This window comes from Cherax quadricarinatus, chromosome 61 (assembly GCF_038502225.1).
Source record: "Cherax quadricarinatus isolate ZL_2023a chromosome 61, ASM3850222v1, whole genome shotgun sequence".
NCBI classification, from domain to species: domain Eukaryota; kingdom Metazoa; phylum Arthropoda; class Malacostraca; order Decapoda; family Parastacidae; genus Cherax; species Cherax quadricarinatus.
The window spans coordinates 19,420,977-19,439,843 of NC_091352.1; the positions used below are offsets into that span (position 1 = coordinate 19,420,977).

The 18,867-nt window shown below is 39.8% G+C and overlaps 1 protein-coding gene across 1 annotated transcript in view; it reads right to left on the minus strand.

The window, feature by feature from the left end:
* Positions 1 to 18,867, minus strand: part of Delta (neurogenic locus protein delta) — a gene marked incomplete at its 3' end in the record, with an annotated part of 1,152,245 nt that overhangs the window by 818,727 nt on the left and 314,651 nt on the right.

An 18,867-nucleotide genomic window follows, 5' to 3' on the forward strand; every position in this document is an offset into this window, starting at 1 on the left:
CATGTGCAAACTGTTAAAATATATTCCACAGTCAGTAGAAAAACTCTAGCGACACAGAGGGACACAGGAACACCCGAGAACAGTTGGCTATGTGTTGTTTATCTGCTCAATCCTTAGTCGACAGAGTTTCATCATTAAGTGATAATTCCTGTTTAAGGAGGAATTCCAAACACCCACTTCTTACACAACTTTGTGTGTTCCCAATCTGCAGGGCCTACTGGGTCCACCACTTTCCATGGAAATATCTGTGGATATAACCCATGAAGTCAATGAAGCAACAGTCTACAGTAGAGTGGCCTCGTTACAGCAGCCTTCGCTTCAGCATCCGCCTGTTTATTTCCTGGGACACCGACATGGCATGAGCGCCACCAAGGGAACTCCACATTATTGTGCTATGCATAGAGATGCACCACCCACACCTTAGGTTTGCTGGACCAGAGTGTAGACAGAAGCATACTGGTAACTGGGCAAAGGTAAACGCAGCACATTGGAAATCTGAGTACACAGTGAGCCGAGAGCCACTAAGCCAGCTATCAAGACAAGCGCAGCGAGGACTGTATTGAGCTCTGCGGTGAACACAATTGAGTCTTTTGATAACCTTGCACAATAAGAGTCTACAGCGGTAATCACAGAAAAGCCACCACCACCCTTGTTTTTAGACCCGCCAGTAAAGACCTTCATCCTAGAAGGTGCTGACTAGCAGCTCAGCACACGCTACCCTGGGTCAATCCTCATTGACTAGCTGCCCTTAACCCTGCTAACATCGCTCCCGTCCCGTTGCTCTGGCTCCTCTCGTCTACCCTACTTGGCCTGGTGTACATACCTAATAAACATAAATAGTCAGCCGTGTTTACCTTCGGCCGCTCAGCTACTACTAACATCGCCTCGCTACCAGACTACCCTCTGCGGTACGGCTGTGGATTGCCCAGAAGATAAACGCTTCCAAAATTTAATATACTAGCCCCCACATCTATAACAGCCTTGTTGATCTGGCGGAGGTAGTGATCCAGTTTTCTTTGAAGACTTCAACACATGTTCCGGCAGTATTTTTTATATCTGCTGGTAGAAGGTTGAAGAGTCGCATTCCATTGAAGTTGATACAGTCTTACTGCTGAGCTTAACGTCTGAGGCACACAACAAGTAGCCTCTGTAGCACGTCTGGCAAAATCTAAGATTTGCTTTCAGAAATCTCAAGTCATTCATAACACTATATAAGATATATGTCACGCCCATCTTGGAGTATGGAGCATAATATGACAACCATATCATGACAAGAAATGAGAAAAGTGTAGAGATCTGCAACGAGACTAGTCCTGGAGCTAAGGCGTATGAGCTTCGAGAAAGGACTAAATGATCTAAATCTGATGACATCACAGGATAGAAGGACAATGGGAAATGTGATAACCTCGTACAAAATACTGAGAGGAGTTGACAGGGATAGGCAGTTCGAGAAGCGGGACACAGATACACCGGGGCACCGCTGGAAGTTAAAAACACACACGAGTCACAGAGATGACAGGAAATGTTTCTTCAACCTCAGCGTAGGAAGGAAGTGGAACGACCTGGACAACGAAGTGGTAAAGACAGGATTCATAGCTTTAAGAATGGGTATGAAGTCTCACGAAGTCAGGATAGCCTGAACCCCGTGGCGGCCAGTTGAAAGGCAGGGCCAAGAACTGAGACTCAACCCCTGGAACCACAAATAGGTGACTGCAAATAGGTTAACACACACACAAACACACACACAAACACACACACAAACACACACACACACACACACACACACACACACACACACACACAGATACTGTCCGTTACTTTGGGGTTAAAGAGAGGGTCATCATCCTGGGAAAGACAAACAGAGGATTCACAAAATATCACAGCGACGAACACAAAGATTAATGGTAGAGAAGCGAAGGTAATGAAGTGGGAGAGAGGGAGGGAGAGAGGGAGGGAGAGAGAGAGAGAGAGAGAGAGAGAGAGAGAGAGAGAGAGAGAGAGAGAGAGAGAGAGAGAGAGAGAGAGAGAGAAAATTAAGCAAACGAAGTTATTTCAATCCTTTTTAGCATACACTATGGACATCTGTATAAACTTTTAGTTCATCTAACTGGACAACTGTGAATGCAGATGAATTTCATCTCTCAGAATTCGACCCAATGATTAAGTTTCCAAGTGTTTGCATATGAATGGATTCCATCATGAACAACCTTTAATCCTTTTTCAAGTTGTCCCACAAGTTTAGGTGCTCTAATTCGTCATTTTTATTTACAAAAATAATTTTTATAATTATAGCCTTAATCTTTAAAGGGGTGGAAGAGTAAGCCAGTGGAAGGCCTCTGTCAGATGACCAAAAGCTTTATCTGCCCGCGTCAGGAAACACTTGTCCTGTTTCTTGACAAACCTTACCTAATCCTACCTTTTTTTTTTTTACAAAAGGGTTCCAATTTCGTTTATCCCAGTTAGAGTGATCAAGGTGAGGGATTGAACACCCATCAAGGCTGAGAGACTTATCTTCCACAGTCTCCAGTATATAATCTCTTAGAATGAATTGAAAAAGACTCTGGTAGGAGACATGTCTTCATAATAAAAAAATATACGCAGGTGATGCACATGTGTCTTATTTATCAACGTGTCAGTAACGTACAATACCATTAATATAATGATTGCAATGCTTTACAAAATGTGTACAAGTCTGACTGGAGCCTCAATAACAACCTTGTAACAAGTGTCTTTCCATTATCCTGGACCTTCCTTAAGCACTCTATCTTCTGACTTACCTGCTTCAAAAACTTTCATATCCTTACGTGGATGAAACAGTGCATTTCCGACAAGTGTGAAAGCAAAGCTATTTTCCAGAACAAGCTTTTATCGGAACAACTTTTCGCTCCAACCTGATACAGCTATAACATAAAACATTATCCCCCCCCCCTCCAAAAAAAAGGCTATTCTGCCTTTTGTCTGTCTTCACACAAACACTTGTCATGAAAATGCTGCTCAGAGTATCCTTTTTAGTTACAAATTTTTCACAAATTCCTAAAATTCATCGCCAAGACATTGACCAACCAGGTTGTGGTTCGTATGCTGGATTACGTGGGGCCATCAGTAACAGCCTGGTTGATCAGGTCCTGATCCACCGGGAGGCCTGGTCAAAGACTGCGTGGCAGGAGCGTTGATCTTCGGAACGACCTCCAGGTAGACTCCAGGAGATACTCATCTTATTATTTTCGACACCATGAGTATCTTGTTGCTTCGTGAGTCTTCTGAAAAATAACGTCAGGTTCTCTCTGGGAAGATGAGTCGTGTTTCTGGGTATTATCCGCCTAGAGTGTCTGAAATCTATTACTTCATAAATCAGGAAACAAGTGAGGCTTAAAACTCATTTTATATATATCTCACAGATACTCTGAACTTATATCTATTCTTTACCTCTTGAAACTTGTTAGATACTCCATTCAAAAAATTTTCTGAATTGGGACATGGGGCATCATCACCTCATGTTCACGCATGAACATGACTACACAGGAAGGCACATAGCAGAAAAGGCAGAGTCCACAGCGAGGCTATCTGCTGAAGAAGGCTATGTACTTCTGCTTTAACTTGATATCAGCAATTGTGTGTACAAGTGCGGTAAGAATAATAAAGCAGAAGTTTCTCTCACTACCATCCTTTCTCTCCACACAGAAGGCATGAAATAAGAAGCACTCGCCATACCGTAACGAAAAAAAATATGGAAATTATAGCAATGATAGGTACCAATAGTTCTTCCACATATTGAACGGCAGGTGGACGTGAACAGGACATTCTGAACAACCTCGATGCAAACACCAGGATACTAGTGGCTACTGCATGGAGAGAGAGAGAGAGAGAGAGAGAGAGAAAAGAGAGAGAAGAGAGAGAGAGAGAGAGAGAGAGAGAGAGAGAGAGAGAGAGAGAGAGAGAGAGAGAGAGAGAGAGAGAGAGAGAGAGAGAGAGAGAGAGAGAGAGAGAGAGAAGAGAGAGTGGTGGGAAACCAAGACGGTGAATGGAAGAAGATAAACATACACATCAAAGAAGCGCACTGTCAAAGCCACCAGATGTAAAAGGCCGAATAAAACAAAGTCGGGAGGAAAAGAAAGAATAATATTAGTGAAGAAAGAGGAACACGAAGAAAAGAGTTATTAAGAATAAAAGTATATAAAGCGGTGAGGTGGAGAGGATGCAGGGACAAAAAAGAAAAAAAAAAAAGAAAATAGCTCAAAACGTGAACTAAGTCTGGAAAGATATAAACTATTAGCAATATGATTGACACAAAATAATAATAATAATAATAATAATAATAATAATAATAATAATAAATAAAAATAAATAATATCTTTATTATTACAAGTACATGTACAAGGTATACAGGCCCAGCTGACATCAATAACATACTACTATATAGAAAGCCGCTTGTTTTGCTGAGCATTTCGGGCAAATTAGGTCAGTTTTGTCCCAGGATGCGACCCACACCAGTCCCCTCACACTCAGGTACCCATTTTACTGATGGGTGAACACAGACAACCGGTGTCAAGAAACACGCCCAATGTTTCTACTTTCGCTGGAAATCGAACCCAGGCCCTCGCCGTGTGAAGGGAGAGCTTTTGCCACGAGGCCACGAGTCACTACAACACCAACACGATACATATAAGGGTACAAAAAAAATTGCATGAATAAAAAAAAAAAAAAAGTTGAAAAAAAATGAAAATAAGGCTAATTCCATAACTTTCTACTGCGACTGCTAATACGGGAATAAAGTTTAGAAATTACTGACACCTTAGAAATTGGCCCATATTGTGTATGTTTTGAGTGCTATGAAGTACTACACAGATGGTAATTTGATCGTGACAGCAGATGTGAGAGGCGTTTATATCTGCTAATGATTCTCAGGATCATCGCCCATGTGACTCTTTGTCCAGGCTTCCTAAACTGACGAGAAAATAGTGAAGAATAAGATTAAGAAACGCACGGGAAATTAAAGTTCTGTGTGAGAGAGAGAGAGAGTCTCTCTCCTGGTAGTGGACTCGTGGTGTGCCAGAAACGCGTCTTACTAGTCTTGAGAAAAAAATGTAAAACTACTGCATTAGGCCTACTGCCCCATGGGAGGTAGGTCTATATCCCTCACAACCTTTCTCTGTCTAAGTTTGAAGGGCACCTTTGTGTATTTTAATGACTCGACTTCGGAGTTTGTTCCACTCGTCTACAACTGGATTCCCAAATCAATCTTGTTTTACTTCTTTCTTTAATCTGAATTTATCCTATTTGAACGTAACAAGATCTTCCCTTCCTGGGTATTTTAAACATCTTATTGCTTCACATTCACGTGTTTCTTCCATTCTTACAAATCAATCTTTTTTCTCCATCACAATTCTCTTAGAAGCATGTACGTTTAGTGCTCTTAATATTTTGTTAGCGTGACTCACGAAATAGTAATGACACGAGTGCAAACCATACCACAGGTGCGTCGGTCTGGAGTTTATGACTCTGATCGCGGGTTCTATCTCCACCCGTGGTATGGTTTATTTTGTTAGAGATTAGTACACATTCTGAAATATGGAGAGCAGATCTGCACTAAATGATCTAAGTGAACTTCTACTAAATTCTAATAGCTACAGTGCTAAAAATAACGCACTGACTTTATTTCAGATTTTTTTTTTTTTGCTGTCCACAAGACATTTTTCGCATCTGGTTGATATAATTATTTTATTTTAGTATACGGTGCCTGAATCTGAAGAATGCCTGAAGGACGTTTCCGATCAACTAGACTGTTATTGCTAGTCACACGCAGTTCAACGTACGAACCATAACTCGGCTGGTCAGAACCTGAATGGAAGAACCTGCCAAGTTTCTTCTTGAAGACAAACAAAGGTTTGCTGATAATTCACTTTATTCACGGAGGGATGGTACTGAAGAGTCGGTGACCTCTGACACTCAACGAGTTTGAAGGAATTTCAAACGTTCCCGGTATTTCAGATACTTGATTGAATGTACACTGGCAGTGAAAGTTCTCTATACGTCTTCCAGCTCAGCAATCTCGCCTGCCTTGAAGGAGCCATTACTATGTAGTAGTATTCTAACCTAGAGACAACAACTGACTTGAGTATCATCACTTTCCTTGCTGTGGCATTGGCAAAACTGTCGAGATCCTTCAATGCGAGATCTTCTGGCACTTACTACCATGACTCGCACATGGAACTTTCGTTCTATCGAGTGATTTGATTTTGTCTTGTACTTCATTACAGTCTATTTCCTCCACTCTTGAATTCTGTTTGAGGCCCATTGAACGACTTGAAGATCTGTGGGTCTTAGAAGAACGCCACTGTCACCGAAATTTTAGTATCATCCGCTAAGGATGTTACGGTACTCTGATTTATGTTTCTGTTGTTGTCGGATGTGGGAATGAGAAACATAAGCGGGGTGAGCACTGTGCTTTGAGGAACAGAGCTTTTCACTGTGGCAGCCTCCGACCTCTTTACTATTCTCTGGGTTCTGTTATTAAGAACTTAAATATCCATTTTATTTGCAAAATTAGTGTATACTGAATCAACATTTAGCTTGACTTCCACAGAATCCACAACAATGTCGTAATCTCGTTTGTGAAAGGCAGGAATGCTCACTTCTAAACCCATGCTACCCTGGATTGGGCAACTGTTGTGATTCCATGTGATTGGCATTCTTGTTATTCAGGACCCATTTAAAGATCATGGTAATGTGTGAAGTTAGCGCTACTGGTCTACAGTTTTTATTGCAGTTGCTTTACTCCCACCTTTGTGATGTGGGGCAATATCAGTGGTTTTTAATAACTGTGGAATGGCACCTGTATTCAGGATCTTTCTCCAAAAATAGTGGATTCTTGCAATTTTTGATGATTATGGAATTCCATGAGTCTGGTCCCAGAGCAGAATGCCTGGGTATGCTGTCGATGGACGCAGCAAACATATTCCGCCCCCGCCCCCATCATAAAAAGGCTTAGGACCAGTTATTTGTGCAAGTTACAGTCCATGCCGCTTTTCTAGTCTCAACTGTAACTGATAATGCTGAAACTCCCTGATGGCATGCGAGACATACGGGTGGAAAGACCGTAAAACGTAAGATAAGCGTAAGAAAATGGTCTTGAAGAATACCGATAAGACAACTGATAAATAACTGGTAAAACCAATAAGTCAGGCGAGAAGAAGACTGAGGAGAATAAAAAAAAAAAGTGTAGAGATGTGAAGGCAGCAGGTGAGAGCCAGTTGTGTATACGGTCGCAGGGAGGTATTAAACATTCCTTAAGTCAATGAGGGAGCGAAGGGCGTGAGAAACTTCTTTTGTGTGTGTGTGTGTGTGTGTGTGTGTGTGTGTGTGTGTGTGTGTGTGTGTGTGTGTGCGCGCGCCCCCCCCCCTTCCCCAACTCCTGTACTTAATTACCTATTAGTAGCTACAAGAGGAGAGTTATGCTCGTGGTGTCCCGTCTTCGGTAATCTTAACAATTTTTTTTCAACTTTCCACTGGTAGCACCACTTATTACCTCCTCTTAATTACCTTAGTCTACCACTATATGAAGTAAACTTACAGTATCCCATCACCTCCACTTTCTCAACATCAGTGGAGCATTTCAGTACATTTGCGTGTAAGTTATATGCTAATTTCATGCATTATATTCGTAAGCTAATACTACCATTCTTTTTTTCTAAACCTAAGAAGTTTCGCTTGAATCCATAGTCTTGAGTATTACCTTCAATTAATATTTCCGAAAATTGTATCGAATTTATCAAGCATCTTTAATTACTTGTATAATCTTTTCACTCAGATCGACAGATACTGAAGCAGCCATTTCATAGTTGGTTACAGGGGACATTTGGCATACACACAGACATCCTTAAATTTAAAGAATGCGGTTAGCTTTAAGTAAGATTATTCAGGTATACACAAATATAGTTACACAGATTATCATGTGATGAATGGTTTGAAAAACCGACAAGTTGAAGATTGAGACACTTATGCAGCATATGGGAATCTTTATTCAGGAAACGTTTCGCCACACAGTGGCTTCATCAGTCCAATACAAAGAGGAAGGCGTAAGGAGAGGAGGAGTATGAGGTAATCAGTCCCTCAACCTGGAGTCGATGTGTTCAGTCCATCAATCTTCTACAAGATTGATGGACTGAACACATCGACTCCAGGCTTAGGGACTGATTACCTCATACTACTCCTCTCCTTACGCCTTCCTCTTTGTATTGGACTGATGAAGCCACTGTGTGGCGAAACGTTTCCTGAATAAAGATTCCCATATGCTGCATAAGTGTCTCAATCTTCACAGATTATCATACATAGCAGGATAACCCAAAAAAGTCAGAGTGACTTATTTCCATTGGGGTCCTGGCCTTACAAGAAATTTCATCACTGTGCTCATGATTGTTTACTTACTGAAAAAATATATGAACACTACATAAACCTTTACTTGTATGATGTGCCCAGACGTCTTTTTAATAAAACCAAGATACAGAAATTCTGAGTCAGCATTTTAAGTTTACTTGAAACAAGGTTAAGAAACATAATATACAAGACAATACTCATGGGTGCCCCTCTTAACCCTTTTAAAAACTTTAAGACTGTCTCCATATGCACTAGATGTTCTCATCCATACGATGGGTATGGGATTCAAAAAACTAGACCCTCCAACGAAAAAAAAAAAACAAGCTTGCCAGGTCTTTCAGTGAGGTGTCCAGCAGTGAACACTGTTATCCTAGCAATGTCTGACAGGCGCAGGACTGTATTGAGGGATAATCTATACTTCTGGTATAAACGAACTCAGAAAATAATATGGAAGGTAATAGTACTTTATATTTCATGCCTAATCTGTGGCCCTCTTCAGCAGACTTCGACGACACTGAAGACACTGCTGAAATCCTCTAGAGAGTTTATCAGTTTTACACAAATACACAATACTTTTATATTCAGTTTCATTTATATATGCGGGATCGTCTGTACCACAGGTTAGTGTGTATACCTGGAAGGCGTTCCAGGAGTCAATGCCCCTGCGGTCCGGTCCATTACCAGTCCTTACATCCATTACAGTCTCACATCAAGGCAGAATGGCCCGAAAAAAAAGAAAAAAACTTTCATCATTCACTCCATTACTGTCTTGCCAGAGATACGCTTACATTACAGTTATAAAACAGCAACATTAACACTTATGTTAACTTCTATTATATTCGTTCATGTTTACTTTATTTCCCTTCCTTCAGAGCACCCACTAACCATTTTTCCTACATGATATTCTCATTCCAACTCTCCATTTAAGTTTAGGTGATGAACTGGTGTTTACATAAGCTTCAGAAGCCTTTACTTATTCATCATCAACTGCGATCATCTATTTTCATTAAATATCGAGAATACATGACTTTCTTACAGTAGCAGGCCTTATTTAAAAGTCATACACGTTCATTATGCTGACGATGACTTTAGTTGGGAGTCAAAATCTAGTCTCATTTCCATTCCCGTTTTCTTGTTAACATGTAATATACCCTTCACCTTCGACAATTGTTCATTGCACTCAAATCCAGCCCCTCTAATTCGTGTATTTATCTAACCTATATGTGAAGCCACCCAAGGTGTTTTTTAGCTTCAATAACCCTGCTAGGCAGGTAAGACACACGGGCAACAGTCGAGTATAGAAAGTAGGCAGGAGCAGCAGAGATGTAAAGACGATGTAATCAGTGCACTTTGTAGGCGAATCGTTACGGAATAAAGTTGGCTAACTGTTGCCATTTTGATATTAACCCTGCTAGGCAGATAAAAGGTCACATGACATAAGAACTCAGCCCCTCCCACTCATATATTTGTCCAATCTCTTTTTAAAGCCACCTAAGGTCCTAATCTCTATCACCCTACTCGGAAGACAGTTCCATGCATCCACTACTATTCGATAACCAGTACTTACCTATATCCTTTCTAAATCTAAATTTGTCCAATTTAAATCAGTTATTTCTGGTTCTTACCTGGTTCGGCATCCTCAGTACTTTATTAGTATCACTGTTTATGCCCATCATCCGCTTATACATTTCGATGATATCTCCCCTCATTTACGTCTCTCCAGAGAGTGGAGATTCAAGGCTCTAAGTCTGTCTTCATATGGGAGATTTCTTATACAATCATTTTAGTCATTCTTCTCTGTATGTTCTCCAATGAGTCTACATCCATCCTGTAGTAAGGAGATCAAAACTGAGCGGCATAATCCAAATGAGGCCTCACTAGTGATGTACAGAGCTACAAAATAAATTTTGGACTTCTGTCTTTTCTCCCAATTAGATTTAACTAAATATGCTTCTCCTTTACTGTCACTACCCTCTGTCAGGGAAACGCCTTCCGCCTCAACAAAAGAATGGAAAAATAAATAAATGAATGACTTGAGGGATAATAAGATAATTTTCTAAGGATTTTAATTAAAATTAAGTAGAATAAAATCGGCCGCTGTGGTTCCAGTATGATGTTGAGAAAGAGTATCTTATGCCCAGGATGGTCTTCTGTGATGTTTTAGAAGAAAAGGTGTTGGTTATCCTGGGTGGCGGTGTTCCTCCGATGTTCTGGAAATCCTGTGAATACTTAGTCGGAGTACCACAATTCGGATTTCAAAGACATGAGGAGTCATGTCTCAAGATGTCCCGTTGGCAGGGATCTTGCTCCAATAACTAGCGTCTACCCTGGTTGACCAGGCCAGCAGCAGGACTGATAATAAAAAACACACTAGTTAATAAGTATAACACTGAAGAAAAAAAAGGGTGGAATTCTACTTCAGTGTCATTACTGGTAACAAGGTAACTCAGTAACAAAGAACAGAAATACTCCTGGTAGATCATCTTACCTGATCAGGAGAAGAGTGCAGGTGAAGTGATTCTTCAGACTTCAACCCACACCAGATAAGTTAATACTACCAGGAGTAGAAATTAAAGCAAATCAGACCCGAGAAACTGAAGTTTAGCCTCAGCCCGCTAGATGGTAGTGCGCTGGGTAACACTGATGGTCCCTGGGTGTCTGAACAACCATAAGCCCCCCCCCGTCCTTTTTAAGGGCTTTTCCCCTTACACCACCCACACTTCTGACTGATCAGGCTGGTTAAGATTTAAAGTCTTTCTGCTACACTAGGGTCATTAACGCTGCAAGTAACCTTTTCACCAGCAGACAAGAATACTTTAATCTCTTCAAAAGGGATTAAAGTAAACTCTCAGAATATATACTCTCAGAGACAAACTACTCTCTCTGTGTATATATTCCGTGTGCACTTCTGATTAGTTGGTTAATGGGGTTCAAAGTCCATCGACTTCACTAAGGTCATTAAGGCTACACAATAATCTTTTCACTACCAAACTAGAATACTTCAACCCCTAAAATGGAAATCAAAGTAAACTGTCAGTATATATACACAGAGAAATATACCCCTCAGGGTATTTACCAGTTGTGCAGCTCTCATACCCGCACGCCCTTCTTAAACCTCCCTCACCTGGTACCATACATAACTGACGCTAACCACCATTAATAATACTCGACTCTTACATCCGACATACACAATGAAAACTGTATAGTGATACCATACCATGTAGCTACTCGTGGCGAATTTTTTCCTTTAATAATTGTACTGAACTGTACACAAATGTCCTTTCCCACATAACATATACACACAACTCCACAGCTGGCACCCCTGACAACGAGCGCCATTAGCAACTGACATTTCATACACCTGACACCACTCAAATCTGACACCTTCCATTAGCATATCTGACATTACCATACCTGACACCCCTACATTTGGCACTTCTACACCTAACAAGCGAATTCATCGTGGCACACTTTTTTTTCCTCTGGCAGCTTCCCCTTAGTGCCAAGCTCCACAACAACCCAATAAAGAGAGTCTTCTCCACATCACTCTCCCTTTCACAGCAACACTTCTCAGAAACACCACCTCCCCTCACCTGTTGTCATGGCAACACTTCATTATCGCCACGCTCCCACCTCTAATTAAAAACTAGAGAGAAATTTATCATTACCAGATATATACTGGCTGCCAATATCACGTCAGTGCTAACCCCATCTGGGGAACAGAATCTCTGATTATATATATATTATATATATATATATATAATATATATAAATAGTTTAAAAGATGGGGTGGTAGGGGAAGTGGAATATTCAAATGGCTTCAGGAAGAAATCCAAATATTCTTCCTTGAAGCCTTTTTATCCACTTCTCCGAGGCTATGGGTCCCACAATTTACACCAGAGGTGGACCCCATCCTATATATATATATATATATATATATAATATATATATATAACATATATATAATATATATACATATATAATATACATATATAATATATATAATGTCGTGCCGAATAGGTAAAACTGGTCAATTAGCAAGAAATTTTACGATTTTTTTGTAGTAGCTTATAAATAGATGCGTTTTAGCTAAAAAGTTCAAGTTATCAGGAAATGCTTCAGAAAGCCTTGAATCGTCGAAATATACAATAAAATAATGTTTCAGATTATTTCTCAATATTTATCAATAATTTACATATTTTTTTTTTTTACAAATCCTTTCTAAAAGTTTCTCGTATACGTTTAAAGATACGTTTTTTTTAATTGATGTTTATGTAAAAATTAATAATTTTATACCAAAAGAATCTGAGAAAACTTAACTGACCTTATTATAACAACAGCAATTTAATTTAGCCTAATCCAACTAAATATATTTTAGATAAGTTTATAATAATTTAATAAACACAATGAAATATATATTTTTTCGTTAGGTTCAGAATGATTTTTGCGAAATTGCATACAAAAATTTTCGCTTGTCTTATTCAGCAAGAAGAGCTTTGATATTTAGGCCAAAATCGCAAGTTTTAACTATACGGCACGACATATATATATATATATATATATATATATATATATATATATATATATATATATATATATATATATATATATATATATATATATATTAGATTAGTGTATGCATACATTGGTAGACATCTGAGTATACTTTTAATGCCATCAAAAGATCCTGTAGCCACAGTAGAAAAAGCAAGTATCTATACCCTAGAATTTACTGGAAGTTAGTTACAATACCAGACAGATTAAATAAAACTTATGCTATTTTATCCACAATGTTCTCCTCGCATTATGATTAGGAATGTCTGTACAGAGGTGTTTTAAGTTCAAGGATTCGATCCCCTACAGCTTACATTCGTCTATTGTGTATAAATAAGCATGTGAGAGACGTCTCTGTACACTAGTAAGACGACGCGGCAGCTCAGAGCCAGAACTGCTGAACATTTACGTGTTTTTTTTCTATCACAGGACACTACTAAATAAGCCTTCATTTTCAGTAATTAGAGAAAATGTGAATGTACGAGATCCTCCTATGAGGGAGGTGTCTTTTAAGGTGCTATTCAGTTGCCTTTCAGGGTCTGAAGACCAACTAGCAGACATGAAGCTGAGAATAAAAGAAGTTCTCTATACTTATCATCTTAAGACATCTTAATCCCATTAAACTGTTGTCAAAAAAAAACTTTCCTAAACGTTCCCCGACATCCTAACAGGCACCTCGGTAATCATAAAACCCACGACAAGAGAGAGATTGCCTAAATAATGAAGAAACTATTAAAATATGTTTCACAGTCACCTACACAGCATGAGTTACACAGAGGAGACGCAGGAACACCTACAAGTAGGCGAGACTTACTGTAGACTACAATAAGACCTAAACAGGTTTCAAAACGGTCAAACACGTGGGTACTCGAGTTCAACACTAAGTGCAAAACAGCGAAACTGATCGTTGGGAAAATTATACCAGAGACAATATAACGCCAGAAGGACTAACTGTTAAACGCGTCAAAGAGAACTGGTAGTGGAGACAAACCTGCAATAAGAAGCACACAAAGAATAATTTCAGTGGATATGTTAATAAGGCATAATATGAGGTTTATGGTATTTTACTGAGACGATATTACGTCCACCAGGGACTTTTCAGGTCTCGAGAGTTCATAAAGACCCTGACAGACGAAACGTCTTCTCGATAAAATGCCATAAACGGTATGTTGTGTTTTAATAACATATTCGTCGATGTACAATACCATTGATATGAAGATAAATGGCTCAGACAGCAACATCTCGAGATCTTGAGACAGGTAACTCTGCTCTGGCCTAACTTCTATTCATGACCTACTCCCATCTGTGGCTTTGTCTAAGGTGACACCACCTACGGCTGCTTCACTTCACCTACCTACAGTATATAAGCTCCTTCTCTGCACATATGCTGTATTCTTATCAAGATTAATGAACCGATCACATCGACTTCAGGCTGAAGGACTGATCACCTCACCCTCCTCCTCCTCCTCATCTTTCACCTTTCTCTGCATTGGACTGAAGAAACCACTGATTGGCAAAACGTTTCCACAATAAAGATACCCAAGTATTGTACAATTGTCTAATTCTTCACCACTATTATTCTTTTAGTGGATATGTTAGACTGGAGAACATACTAGCGAGATAACTATCCCAATAAACATTTCAACTATTTTCATCACATATCTACTGTCAGTCAGTTAGCAGCTTCAGTGAGGAAACCACAAAGAGCCAAATACACGAGGTGCATCTGCGGACTAATGTTGTAATTGCAAGGTAAGATTTTTTTAAAAGAGTGCTAAATCCGCGCAGAATATTCAGTGTAAGGAGTGATAGTGTTGTAATTGCAAGGTAAGATTTTTTTAAAGGAGTGCTAAATCCGCGCGGAATATTCAGTGTAAGGAGTGATGGAAGCTCGATTCTCGTCCACTAATAACGAGAAACTCTACTCTTACAGCCGTATCCAGGAAAAGAAATTATCTCAGTCCTGCCGAAAGTACTGAGGAAAATATTCAGATACAGTGAGAACGTCTTACTCTAACTTACAAATTAGAACGAAACACTGTCACAATAAAAGCTTGCTCAGCACCTGTGCAAAACGATATCTCAGGTTACAGTAGTAGGATATCACTGGGACACATGATGTAAAACGTACCCTAGGGCGTTGTTATCCCCAAGGATGCCGATTACGTGGGACGAACACCTACGTGTACTCACCTAATTGTGGTTGCAGGGGTCAATTCATAGCTCCTGGCCCCGCCTCTTTACACACGTACGTGTGTGTGTGTGTGTGTGTGTGTGCGCACCGACCTCACCTATTTGTACTCACTTATTTGTGGTTGCAGGGGTCGATACTCAGCTCCTGGCCCCGCCGCTTCACTGACCGCTACTAGGTCCTCTCTCTCCCTGCTCCATGAGCTTTATCATACCTCGTCTTAAATCTATGTATGGTTCTTACCTCCACTATCTCACTTTCCAGACTATTCCACTTCCTGACAACTCTGTGACTGAAGAAATATTTCCTAACATCCCTTTCACTCATCCCGAGTCTTCAACTTCCAATTGTGAACATCCTGTCTCTGTCCTCCCTATGTATTCCTCGCAATATTTTGTACGTTATCATCATGTCTCTCCTAACCCTCCTGTCCTCCAGTGTCGTCAGGCCTATTTCCCTTAACCTTTCTTCCTAGGACAGCCCCTTTAGCTCTGGAACTAGTCTTGTTGCAAGTCTTTGCACTTTCTCTAATTTCTTGATGTGCTTGACCAAGTATGGGTTCCAGCCTGGTGCTGCGTACTCCAGTATGGGCCTGACGTACACAGTGTACAGTGTCTTGAGCGATTCCTTACTGAAGTACCGGAACGCTATTCTCAGGTTTGCCAGGCGCTGCAGCAGTTATCTGGTTGATGTGTGCTTCCGAAGACGTGCTCGGAATTATACTCACCTCAATATCTTTCTCCTTGAGTGAGGCTTGCAGTCTTTGGCCACCAAGCCTATACTCTGTCTGCGGTCGTCTTTGCCCTTCCCCAATCTTCATGACTTTACATTTGGCTGGGTTAAATTCGTGTGTGTGTGTGTGTGTGTGTGTGTGTGTGTGTGTGTGTGTGTGTGTGTGTTTAGCTGGCCGTACTTCCTGCGGCGAGGTGCTTTAACATATTTACAGAATAAATAATACAGGAGCTTCGAGTACGTGTAGGTAAGATTATTACTACATGGAGGGAAGGGGAAACTAGCTGAGGAGGGGAAGGAAATTTTTCAGAAAAAAAAGCGTCTTATGGTATGTATACAGGAATACAAACAAGGCGGGCGGGCGGGCAGACAGGCAGGCAAACGTGTATACCGTGGTTTTTAAGTTAGTCAAGTAAACAAGTCGAACTATATTTAAAAATTATTTTCGAAAATTATATCCTATACATACCGAATTTTTTTTTGTGAATCAGCATTCACAAAAAAAAATTCGGTATGTATAGGATATAATTTTCGAAAATAATTTTTAAATATAGTTCGACTTGTTTACTTGACTAACTTAAAAACCACGAATACCATTGAATACAAACTTTGCACCACACTTTAGCAACTTTACTTAAATTTGGATACTATAATTTAAATATCCTCCTCTGAGGCCTATCTTAGGTGTGCCTCAATTTAGTTGGTATTACATTCTGGTAGTGTAGCGAAGTATATGGTTTGTGATAAGCAGGATAATAGTTCTAGTTTGTGGTAGGCAGGCTGATAGACATGGTTTGTGACAGGCAGGCTGATAGGCATGGTTAGTGTGCCTCTATTCCTGCCACTAAACCCTGGGCAGCTACCTACACTGTTGCTCCCACAACCTTGTTTCCAGACATCTTTCCCAACCTCACTATTTCCGCTTTCTTCATGGTCTCCCTCACCTACTTCCTTCCTGCTCTCTCTCTCTCTCTCTCTCTCTCGAGATTCTTGTGGTTTTCTGGCTCGCCAGAGAGCAAAACTACATTAAGGAAAATAATATTTTTATACATACAGTAGGTCCTCGAATAACGTCGTTTCGTTATAACATTGATGAGAAAAAATAATCGATTCCGGCCGGAGCTACTGTCTATATGGAAACAAACAGTGAAATAAAAATTTGTAAAGTATACGACAATCATACAAATGCACGATAGCAAACGATGCGGTACGACAGCGCTCAGCGAGTCCGCCATATTTGTTATTGTTTGTTTTAGAACTGCCTGGTTGTAGGAGGTGCTCCTTACAATTTTTGCTTCGCAAACAATTATTCCTTTATTTAATCCCGATGTCTGTGGTCACAAAAAACCAAAGAAAAAAAGAGTGACATTCGAAACAAAACTAAGTTTTAAACTGGTTTGATGATGGCCTGCAAGGCTGGTTTCGTTATACGTTGTTTCGCTTAAGGTCGCAGTTTCGACGACGTTAAATGAGGACTTACTATATTCTGAAAACCACAGGAATATAGGAAGGCATATAAGAATAAAAAATATAGGGACAAAATATTCAACTTATAATAAAATACAGGAAATCACAGGGTATTTAAAACTGTATTTAAAAATACTAAGTACAACAGGTTATGTGACAACAAAAAAGAGCATAGAAATGGTATAAAATACCGACACAATGGAAATATAAACACAAATGCAGTATAATGTGATCCTTTATTGATAACGTTTCACCCACACAGTGGGCTTTTTCAAGTCACACACGGATCTAACAGTAGATCCGTGTGTGACTTGAAAAAGCCCACTGTGTGGGTGAAACGTTGTCAATAAAGGATCACATTATACTGCATGTGTGTTTATATTTCCAAAAAACAGCATTTTATATATATATATATATATATATATATATATATATATATATATATATATATATATATATATATATATATATATATATATATATATATGTTGTGTGTGTGTGCGCGTGCGTGTCGTGCCGAATAGGTAAAACTTGCTATATTTTCTTAAATAGCAATATTCTTCTTGCCGATTAAGGCAAGCGAAAATTTGTGCATGCAATAATTTCGCAAAAATCATTCTGAACCTAACGAAAAAAAATATATTTCACTGTGTTTATTAAATTATTGTACAATTATCTAAAATATATTTAGCTGAATTAGGCTAAATTAAATTGCGCTTCTTATAATAAGGTTACGTAAGTTTTCTAAGGTTCTTTTGGTATAAAATTACTAATTTTTACATAAACAAATTAAAAAATATATATCTTTAAACGTATAAGAGAACATTTTAGAAAGGACTAAATTTTAAACGAGTTCTTGCTAAGTGACCAGTTTTATCTATTCGGCATGACAATTATAATATTATTATTATTATTATTATCACACTGGCCGATTCCCACCAAGGCAGGGTGGCCCGAAAAAGAAAAACTTTCACCATCATTCACTCCATCACTGTCTTGCCAGAAGGGTGCTTTACACTACAGTTTTTAAACTGCAACATTAACACCCCTCCTTCAGAGTGCAGGCACTGTACTTCCCATCTCCAGGACTCAAGTCCGGCCTGCCGGTTTCCCTGAATCCCTTCATAAATGTTACTTTGCTCACACTCCAACAGCACGTCAAGTATTAAAAACCATTTGTCTCCATTCACTCCTATCAAACACGCTCATGCATGCCTGCTGGAAGTCCAAGCCCCTCGCACACAAAACCTCCTTTACCCCCTCCCTCCAACCTTTCCTAGGCCGACCCCTACCCCGCCTTCCTTCCACTACAGACTGATACACTCTTGAAGTCATTCTGTTTCGCTCCATTCTCTCTACATGTCCGAACCACCTCAACAACCCTTCCTCAGCCCTCTGGACAACAGTTTTGGTAATCCCGCACCTCCTCCTAACTTCCAAACTACGAATTCTCTGCATTATATTCACACCACACATTGCCCTCAGACATGACATCTCCACTGCCTCCAGCCTTCTCCTCGCTGCAACATTCATCACCCACGCTTCACACC